Raw genomic sequence first — 10212 nt, 5'->3', positions numbered from 1 at the left:
GCTTTTCTTTTCTTGACAGGAGAGTGAATGTGGAAGAAGAGACATATTGTTGCTTACTGCACTTATTGTTGTTAAAACTATTGCAGGCTGATCTTTATCTGTTTATACGTGATCATCATTAAATGTGAACATTTTCAGAGTGTGCTTTTTCTTCTTTACACTGAAAAGGAATGGAAACATTTAGAGACATTATGTTTTAGAGCTTACTATGGATTAGTTTTACTGATCTGAGTCATATGAGATCAAATAGAGCTGTATGTGGCTCATAAACAAAAACGAGTTTGACATTAATGGTAAACATAGCCACACATTAACCTCCAGGACCAGCCTTGACTGTCATTGCTGATTGTCCAGCGGGATGTCTGGACTATCAGATCCTCTGGACAGCTGGGTTTGTGCGACCAGCTGTCTTGGATGCGTGTGCTACTCTGCTACTCTGACTGGACCGTTACCCTGGCTGAAATGGCAGCCTTGTCTGAGTCCCTTGGCAAGCTAGGCATCATTAGCCGCCATCTTGGCCCAGACGCTTGCTGAGTCCTGTAGAGCGAGAAGGAGGCCAATTAATGTTGACGTGAGGGGATAACGTTTCATTGTGGTTGTGTTGCTGGACATCATTATTGTTGGTTTAGCTGTGAAGGTCAAAATGAAATGAAATACAGTAATCCTACAAACCTGATGAATGTTTATCAGTAAACACAATAAGCAAACTAAGTCTTTCACTGTGTTTTAAGTTCAAGACGACTGGTAGTTTGGAATGAACAGAAGCAGAACTGAAGTCTGCACTGGATGGTTGATAGTGGTTCACATGTTACTAGGGTATATTGCCATGGTGACACCTGCTAATGACCTGTCACACTCCAAGATAAGTGATAAGCACATAAAACCTCTCTACTGGTTCGTTCACTGAGCAACAATGTGCTGTAGGGTACCAAAATATCACAGGTTTCTGTATATACTCATAGTAATTGTATCACACACACTTTCCAGTGAACACAGCGGGAGCAACTTAAGGTTCAGGATCATTGATGGAGCTGCCATGAATCAAACCACCAACCTTACAATCAGTTGATGATTTGACCTCCTGAACCACAGCCACCCCCAAGTAACAAATAACAAATAAGTGTGTGTGTTTCTGTCTGTGTTCATGCATTCATGGGTTACACTGTATGTGTGACTGTGTGTGTTTGTGTGTGTCTGTATGTGTCTGATGTGATCTACTCTGCATTGCGTGTACACACATCCCTATTTACATGCTCACACTATTGCTTAAGTGACCCCTGATCTCCTGACGCTTCCTCTGACCTGATTCTGGGGTCAGCTCTTACTCGCTGTCACTCTCGTCAAGTTCACTGCCCTCACCAGTGGAGTGACACTATGACCCTAACTGTCCAATCACATTCTTTCCTCCCATGAAAAGCCCTCATGCTCATTTCCTGCAAATTAATATTAGTGCATGGTTACACATTGCTTTCACATTGCAGGTTGCTTACACATATCTTCACTCAATGCTCTCAATAGCTGATCCCAATCCCTGCTCTAACCCACTCAATTCAAATGACCAACAGGGTATTATGAGTTGCAACTGCCTGATAACAGGACAACAATTGAGACGCACTGCTTTACCATGATTCTCTTTAACAATGAACCAAAAAAAGTCCCCTTTTTTAGTATACATATTTAAATTTAATGTTTAAAAAGGCATTAGTCTTAGCAGTAGCTGGCACTTTGTCCAGAAAGGATAGCTCTACCCTCAGCGCAAAAGTAAAACCCTTCTCTAAACTCCTCATTTCACTGAACAATGATGCATTTTGTGTCATTAAATAAATAAATAAATGCATACATACATAAAAAAAATACAAATTTAAGGGACAGCGTAATCACCAAAAATTTCATTTATCACCATCATGCCATAGAAGGTGACCAGTTAATTCCTTGGAAAATTCCTCCCCATTTCTTGAAGATCTGATGGACTTGTGTAGATACTAAAAGACTCGTTTTTAGAGGCCATCTAAATCCTCTGTTTTCCCTGATGAACCTCAGTGAGATACAGATTATCTGCACAGCAAATTTTAATCCTGTTTCATTTTGTCCTGCTGGACATTCTCAAACACAAATTCTTTTTTCCTTTTTTACTGGAAACCTACAAGTGGGCCCACTTTGTAGCTGAAACCAAAGGGTTCAAACTGTCTTAAATACCATAATAATACATCTTGCAAGTCATTAACTTAATTTAGTACATAGGTGCCATTATAATCAGACCTACACATGCCTTAATGACTCGTTAATGATACTAATATGCCTGGCATGGTTGCTGGTACAGACAGGCTGGTCTGAGTATATAAGAAACTGCTGATCTCCTGGAATTTCCCAACACAACAATCTAGAGTTTATGAAGAATTATCCAAAAAAGAGAAAATATCCAGTGAGCGGGAGTTCTCATTCTGCCAGATGCAAATAGCTGGCCTTATGTTGGCGGGTCATGGCTTTAGGTGCTGCTGTCATGGTGTAGGGAATATTTTCTTGGCTCACTTTGAGTCCCTTTGTACCAGTTAAGCATCATTTAAACAGGATTTTTTTCCTGGATCTTGTTAAATCTTATTGCCACTAAGAATTAAGTTACCTGTGAAGAAAAAATGTGTCCAACCTGGTACTAGCAGGCTTTACCTAATAAAGTGGCACGCGATTGCTTATTTGTGCATATACACTGTCATGTGGCTGCGTATTAGCCTGATTGCAGATGTTAGAGAAACTGAAACCTGATAGGGGTATATTTTATTTGCTTCAAAGGATGATGAACATAAGCCACATCAGTCACCACTTTCATATATTTCAGCAAACATGGTGTGCATTACAATGGCAAACATTATACCTGATGAATATTTGCACGCTAGCCTTCAGCTCGCATCAGCTTTGTTCAATTTCCAAGCCACAAGCCTGACTGTAGAATTTGATTCTATTAGATCGTTTTAGAAAGCCTCCCTTTGCTCTTTTATTAGATTTCATGCAACTTTAGATTTTCCTGAATGGTGATAATTTTCCTGAAGAAAAAAGAAAAACTAAAAGTTTATGGATCCCAGCATCTGATCCTGCTCATAAAGTTAAATCAAATTAAAATGCAACGCTAAGAGGAAGCATAGTATGAATGCGGTATGAGAGAGATCAAGATGAACTTTAAATTTAACGCTTGCATGTCAGAGCTGTTTGCAGGGTCAGAAAGTTGTCTCTGTCAAAGCCCTGGAGGGTTTCATTGAGCCCCTGTTAATGTTGTTATGACCGCTGAGCTAATGCAGCATCCTGTCATGTTGTTGTCCCTTAGAAATTGTTGTGTGTGTGCTGAGCATCTCACTAAAGGGGAGCTGGGAAAGGAGGGGGGGGGGTCATTATAGTACATTAAGAGGGGGATTATACTGACCATGCTGACATCAACATGTTAGCTAATTGACATAGGGGGATATACTTGCTGGCTACCAAATCCTCTTTGGGCTCAGACTGAATAAAAACACTTATGGGGCAAATGCATGTCTGCAAGTATTTACTTACAAACACAAGCGAGACTTAGGAGACTTTAAAGCTGTTAGCCCACGGTGTGCACTGCATCACTGAAGTTTTCATTACATGGAACAACACAAATGTGCAGTGCAACTGGATTATATACTAAATGATCTTTAATCCGCCAAGTTTTTACTTTCAAGTACAAAGTTTATGTGATGTGGGAATATTGCAGGTTCAATGAATCCACAGACAGTCAGTGGGAGTCATGCATCCTGCACGTCCTTCCCAAGCAGCTCCCACGCCTAAATCAAACGGAATTTCCAGTAGTGAGAATGCGTCTGAAGCATGTGAAAATCCAGCTGATTGCCACATTTGAGAAAGGGCAACTGTAATAATGTGTGAAAACAGCTCAAAGCAACTTAAGATCTGTGAGTTCAAATAGATTCACTGGAAGTTGACCTCAAAGTGGGTGCAGAGAAATTATCTGTTACATTCTACAAAGACAATGTGGGTATCTATCCATTCATTAATTAACCACTTATCCAGGGTCATGAGGCCCTGAGCGATGCTAACCAGCGCTATTTTAGAATCACTAGTTAACCTAAAAAACACGACTTTGTAGTGTGGGAGGAATCCAAAGAACCCCAAAACTCCAGCAAACAGGAAAGTAGATGTTTGAGGGGTTGAAACATCTCCCATTTGTGTACATATTTTAGTGTTTACTAAATGCTAAAAAGATGATAGATTGTTCTGTTCTATTCTATTTTAAAGCCTTCACTCATTTAACAATAATTTCCCCCAAAGCTTTATAAACCTTATAATCTCATTTTAGGCATTGGTTTTTATTTTAGATGAGTGAGTAACCTCAAAAAGGCACAGAGACAGAGGTACAGTATGGTACATACTCCAAGAGCAGGAAGGACTCAAACACGGACACAGAATGCAGTTCAATGAATTTACAGTGATGTGAAAAAACTATTTACAGTGTATTTCAAAAAGGGAAAACGAAAACATCCACACTCTCTATGTTTAGTATCCAAGCCAGTGGTCCAATAGATTTACTCTGTCTTTAGACTCTGCAGTAAAAGAGACTTCCCTCTCCAATTCACATGCATAAATCCTCCTTAAGGAAAACAGGGCAGACTCCAGGACAGAGGTGAGCATCTACAGTGACTGGTTTAACAGACAAGCACTGACTGAAGGAGTATCCTCAGGATTGCACTGCACAAAGCAGAGATGAGAATGGGCAAAAGATACCAAGAGCCAAGGAGTCTGTGATGTACTTCTCCATGACCTCCTGTTCTGGCTTGGACAAACTTTACAGTCTATGCACAGTGAGGAGGGAGAAGGATCAAGACTCTTATGGAAAATGTTGGCTAGGTCATGATAGATGGATGGCATGGAGGACAGATGGGTGATCTGGTGAAGGACTGGCCCCATTGGCGAAGCTGATCATAGGCAGTCCTGATGGGAGGAGAGGCTCCATCCTGCAATGGTATTCTGGGTCCAGTCAATGTGTGGATTGTGTTTACTCAAGCTGCCCTAAAACAAGGGGTGTGTCAGGTGCACAGTAGTGCCAGCATAAAAATGATCTTAGAAGCATCTGAAGCACAGGTAAAAAAAAAAAAAAAAAGCAGACACTGAGCTAAAAAACCTCCACATTTGTCCAACTCACCAAAGAAGACTTTGGGTGTAGGCAACAGCCTCTCCAGCGGCTCCAGAGATGGCAGGAGGAGCATGCGAATTGCAGGCTGAGGTAGGAGCCAAGGTGCTGCAGGAGATGCAGCATCAAGCAACATGAGGGAGTCAGCACACTAACGTTGTTCTTCACATATCTAACCACATTTGAAAAACATTATCTGACACCCAACTGAACCTTTACTAATTGGTGGTTCCTAAATAACATTTAGTAAGAGTTGGGAACTATTATGAACACTTCAGACTTGTTTAAAAGTCAAAGTTGCTAATGAGTGTTTACCATGCTTTGACGTACATAAACCAATGATTCTTGGCATATGCCCATAGGGAGCTACATACAGCATCACTGTACTCTCTGGATTTGCATATTTTAAAGCCTCGGTGAAGATCACGGCCTTGTAACAATATCAAATGTCAATTTCACTCTAAGTCTTATGGAAATACTTAACACTTTGTCTTTATTTCATTAATGCTGAATTATCAGATGCACATATCAAGCAAAACACTCAAAATGTCTGGGGTTCATCCTGTGATGACAGGAAAAACAAATCCACAGAAGTCCCAAACCAGCTGGACTATCTCACCTCTGTGAAACCCTCCTTATCTGTGACCGTGGAGCGATGCTTCCAAATGGCCTCTCCAGCTGCAGCCTTCACCTGGGCGTAGCTCAATAAATAACTTGAACAATTTATTCTGCTTGGAGCAACAAGTTGACAGTCGATTTGTGGCTCACGCACTCAAAGCCAAGGCTAAGGTGCTGTATCTGTTCCAGTGTGACTCATTTAAATTCACAGATGATGTCAGGTCAAAATAAAAAGTCTCATCTCCGCCCCATGCTTCATTTTCACTTCTATCCTCTTTTTGTTGCATTTTATTTTTCTGTCCACTCTTTATTTCCTCTCTTAATTGCTTCTTCACTTGTCTTATGTCCTTGATTTCCCTTTCTTGCCTTATCTTCTGCTTTAGTTTCCTCCTCTGTGTATATTTCATTTCTTTTCCTTAGCTATTTATGCTGATCTTTATAATTTTACCTATCCTCATATGTAATTTCCTTCTCCCTCTTCTCCTAAGATCCTTTCCAGTCTTTTCATTTCCTCTCTTCTGTCCCCATTTCCTCCTTCCTCTCCTTTTTTCCTTTCCTTTTTCCACCCTTCTCACTCAGCCACCAAAGGCTCAGAGGAGCGTCATTGTGGAGCATCTCCAAGCTCAGGGCTCCAGACACAACACACCCAATGCTCTCTGCTGGGACAGAGAGAGCGAGTCAGATAAGGAGAATTAACATTGAACAACATTAATAAGCGCAGAACACATCACAGAGTTTCCTCATGTATTCTCTAAGAGGAGCTGTGGTTGTTTCCAAGAGCTCTACTTGAAAAAAGATTTGACTAAAGTGACACATTTAAATCCAATGTCTGTAAATTACAGTAAATATAAATATTTTGTAGGAAGATTTTTTTAATGCAAGTAATTGAAGGCACTGAAGTCAGAAATGTTGGATTTCTTTTACATATAGTGGCTAAAAGTGTGTCTCATATAGGATAGACTATAAAGGCTAAAAAGATATATGAAGCCTTGTGATTTAGAAAGTTAAGGAAATGTTGAGGTGTATTTTTGGGAAACTGTCCCAACTGCTTAATTTACCTTAGTATTACTTTCAGGCTTTATTTTGTCAATTATTACTTGATTTAAAGTAAAACTCAGATTTTAAGATGTCCTCATTTGCTGAGCATTCAATTGTTTGAACGCTGGATATTTATCCAGCCTAAAATAACATTGTAGCTATTGCCAGTGTCAGTAACCATGCATGCACTGCGTGTAAGAGCTCACAGCCGCAGTGATGTCACCCCTTGGTTTGGCAAGTCCTGCTAAGTAGCCAGAGCTAAATTAGCTGATTAGCATGATCCTCTTGACTAATTATAATCACTTCCAAGACAAAGATGGTGCTTGCCAAAAAGCCGAGGGGTTTCAAAATGATGGCAAACAAAGTAATGGACGACTTAATGTGGCTACATCCATCATTTCACTGCAATCTGTGATAAAGATGCACAAAGTTTGCAAAGAAAGTCATAAAAACTCTGCAAACTAACAAACTGGAATGTTTTTAATTGGTAAATTCATATGTAAATAACAAGTTCAGACATTTAATTATATGTAGGAACTTCTTTTTCTGCGCTTATGATATGAAAATTAGAAAAATGCAAATGTAAAAATTCGTTTTGGGTAGTTTTGGATGCTGATCATTAACAGAAAAGTGTCTGACTTTGGATCTTTCCTGCATTTCTTCAGTGTTAACTTCTAATGAAATCAAATCTAATCAAAATAAAATTCAGATACATGAATCAGAAGAAAAAAAATAGGGCTGGAAGAAGCAGTTTGCTCATTAACCTCTTTAGTGCAGTCACACAGGCCTGCAGTATTGATTATATGCAGGTAAAGAGGAGCCTTGCTGTGAAAAAGAAGCTGCAAACAGCTGTTCAGTCCTTAAACTTAGCCAATCTGGTTGACTGCCAGTGGATCAGCTCCAGATTTTATCCCTCAAGGATGTCACAGAGCATCCTCTCATCTGCCTCATCTCGAGCTTGAGGACTGACTGAATCTTGTTCACAAGTATCGATTGAACTTAACTGTTTTCTTTCAAAATACCGAACATCTGTGGTGGATGCGAATCTGAGGCTCATCTTTCAGTCAAGTTTGGCTTGTGGAGAGGCTGCATTCCCTCGTGGGAGAAGCCAATACAGAAAAGGGCTTGTTTAAAGAGCACACGTGCAGAGAGCTTGAAGGGTTTTTGTTCATGAAAAAGAGTCCTTGGGTCTTCTGAGCTTACTTCAAAGAAAATATTGCAGGAATGCACACACAGAAACAAAAACTTTAACTTCAATATCTCTAGTTAAAAAAAAAAATTGTGGTGGGATATTAAAACACTCGGTGCTGAAAATGCAGGATATTGTATGCACAAAGTGAAGTTTACTCTCAGCTCAAATTAGAGCGAGACTTTAAAAGCTGAAGATCTCTGTGCAGCTCGTTTCCAACACGCTCTGTGGTGCTCACATGCAAACACTTTTTGACCTCATTTGCTTGTGGTTCGTGTTAAACACGAGTTGTTGCACGCACTTTGTGCTTTTAACCACATCTCGCAGGCTTCACCACCATGTTGCATATTTCCTGAAAGCAAAACTATGAGAGTGAGCATTTATTCTGTGATTTACATATCAGTATCCAGTCATATCCTGTTTCTTCACATGGCAGATGCAGCAGTTCGCACTTACTGGTGATGCAACTGAAATGGTAATGTTTGTTTTGGACAACAAACTGGTCGTTGCTCCTGCTTCTTGTTGACATAAAAATTAAAACTGTACCACCGGTTTTATTCTTATAGTGTTTTTTACAGCATGCGCTCAGTGCACGCTTGTTCCTGAGGCCAAAGAATGTGCTCTGTCACAAAGCTGTTGGAGAGAGCTTATCATCGCCTTGTTGCTATTTTTGGCAAAGCATTTGACATTTTTCAGCCATGAAAATAATCTGGGCAATGTTTGCATGTGTGGTTTCTTTTGGCTTTGTATATAATGTTCAATAGATCACTACATCCTGCTGAGCGTCAGGATGTAGAGCTCAGCGTTCATTATTTTATCTATTGACTAATGTGAAAATGGAAATCGGCGAATTTTTGAGCAGATGATGTGTGTGATTACTGTCTGTGTCATTTCCAATATGTGAAAAAACTTTGACATGAATTTTAATGTTTCATTTGTACCAAAGATGTTTTAGCAAGCTGGCTGTCCTTGTTTTTTATTCAGCTGACAAAAAAAAAAAGTGACCGTCAGTGCCGAATGGCTGTGTTGGTCTTGATGTGTTATTTGGCTGCTGTTTGTCAGGTGAAAAACAGACACACACAATCTGTTTGTCAAAACAGTTTTGGCACAACTGAAAAACACTTCAAAAGATACAGACAACGTTTTGTCAAAGGTTCAGCAGACACGAGCACAAATTTATGCCCAGATGGTACCTCGTATACAAGGACGAGGACGAGGAGAAAGAGAACCTTTTCATGTGGTTATTTGTGGAGCAGTGGCTGCTTATGGGTGTGAACTGATTCACTGAGACAGATTTGATTTGATATTTCAGGATGTTGACGGCTACACCTGCAGCACCTTTCCTACAAAAAGTCACATGACTGTTGTTTAGATGTCTCTGTAGGAAGAAAGACATTAGGATCAGAAAATTTTACTGGAATTGAAAAAGATTTGAGAAACAAAACTGCTTTTTTGGACACGTTTGCCTCGGTGGAAACAAAGTTTTTGAAATTTGAAACTTGAGCGAAACAAACAAATACAAGAACAAAAACTCTCTGTGGTCAGTGAACAACTCTTTTGACTTTTAATACAACACACATGTTTATATTCTCCTCTCTAGACTGTAACTTGAGACTGTTACTCACTTTTCATTCTTCCTCAGCCAACTCTAAATTGATTCAGAATGCAGCAGCTTTTGCTCCAACAAAAACTTACAGGTGCTCACTCATCATCCCTGTTTGTGGTTCCCTTCATTGGCTTCTTTGATTTTCAGGATTCATGTTAAATCCTTCTATTAATTACATTCAAAGATCTGGATACCTCCCCCCTCCAAATGTGCACAGATATTTTCACCACAGTTGATGTGTCCTTTTGATCTGGGCTGTTCCACACTTGCTTTAAATCGAGGTGCATCCAAGGTTTGAACCTGTGACGCCTAATCTTTGGAAAACCCTTTCTCACTTTTTCATGTGTGTTTCTGTGAATCTGTGGTTAATTTTTTTAACCTGCTAAAAACACATTTCTATATGTTTTTTCTTCCCTAAATATTCTCTCTGGACTTTTGCACTTGTACAAATCCCTCACAAAGGAAAAAAAAAGTTCTCTTTCAAGTCCAAACCTTTAATTGTAAAAATCAGAGAGAAGGCCCTGAAAGACATTGGACGTTGCATTCAATGAGAATTTTCACTTTCATGGGAAAGCTTCACACACAGTCCCTTATAAATAATTTCCT

This window comes from Pundamilia nyererei, unplaced genomic scaffold (assembly GCF_000239375.1).
Source record: "Pundamilia nyererei isolate P.nyererei 1_Seehausen unplaced genomic scaffold, PunNye1.0 scaffold00038, whole genome shotgun sequence".
Classification (NCBI taxonomy): Eukaryota; Metazoa; Chordata; class Actinopteri; order Cichliformes; family Cichlidae; genus Pundamilia; species Pundamilia nyererei.
The sequence above is the reverse complement of the archived record's forward strand: the minus strand, read 5'-3'. Positions refer to the sequence as shown.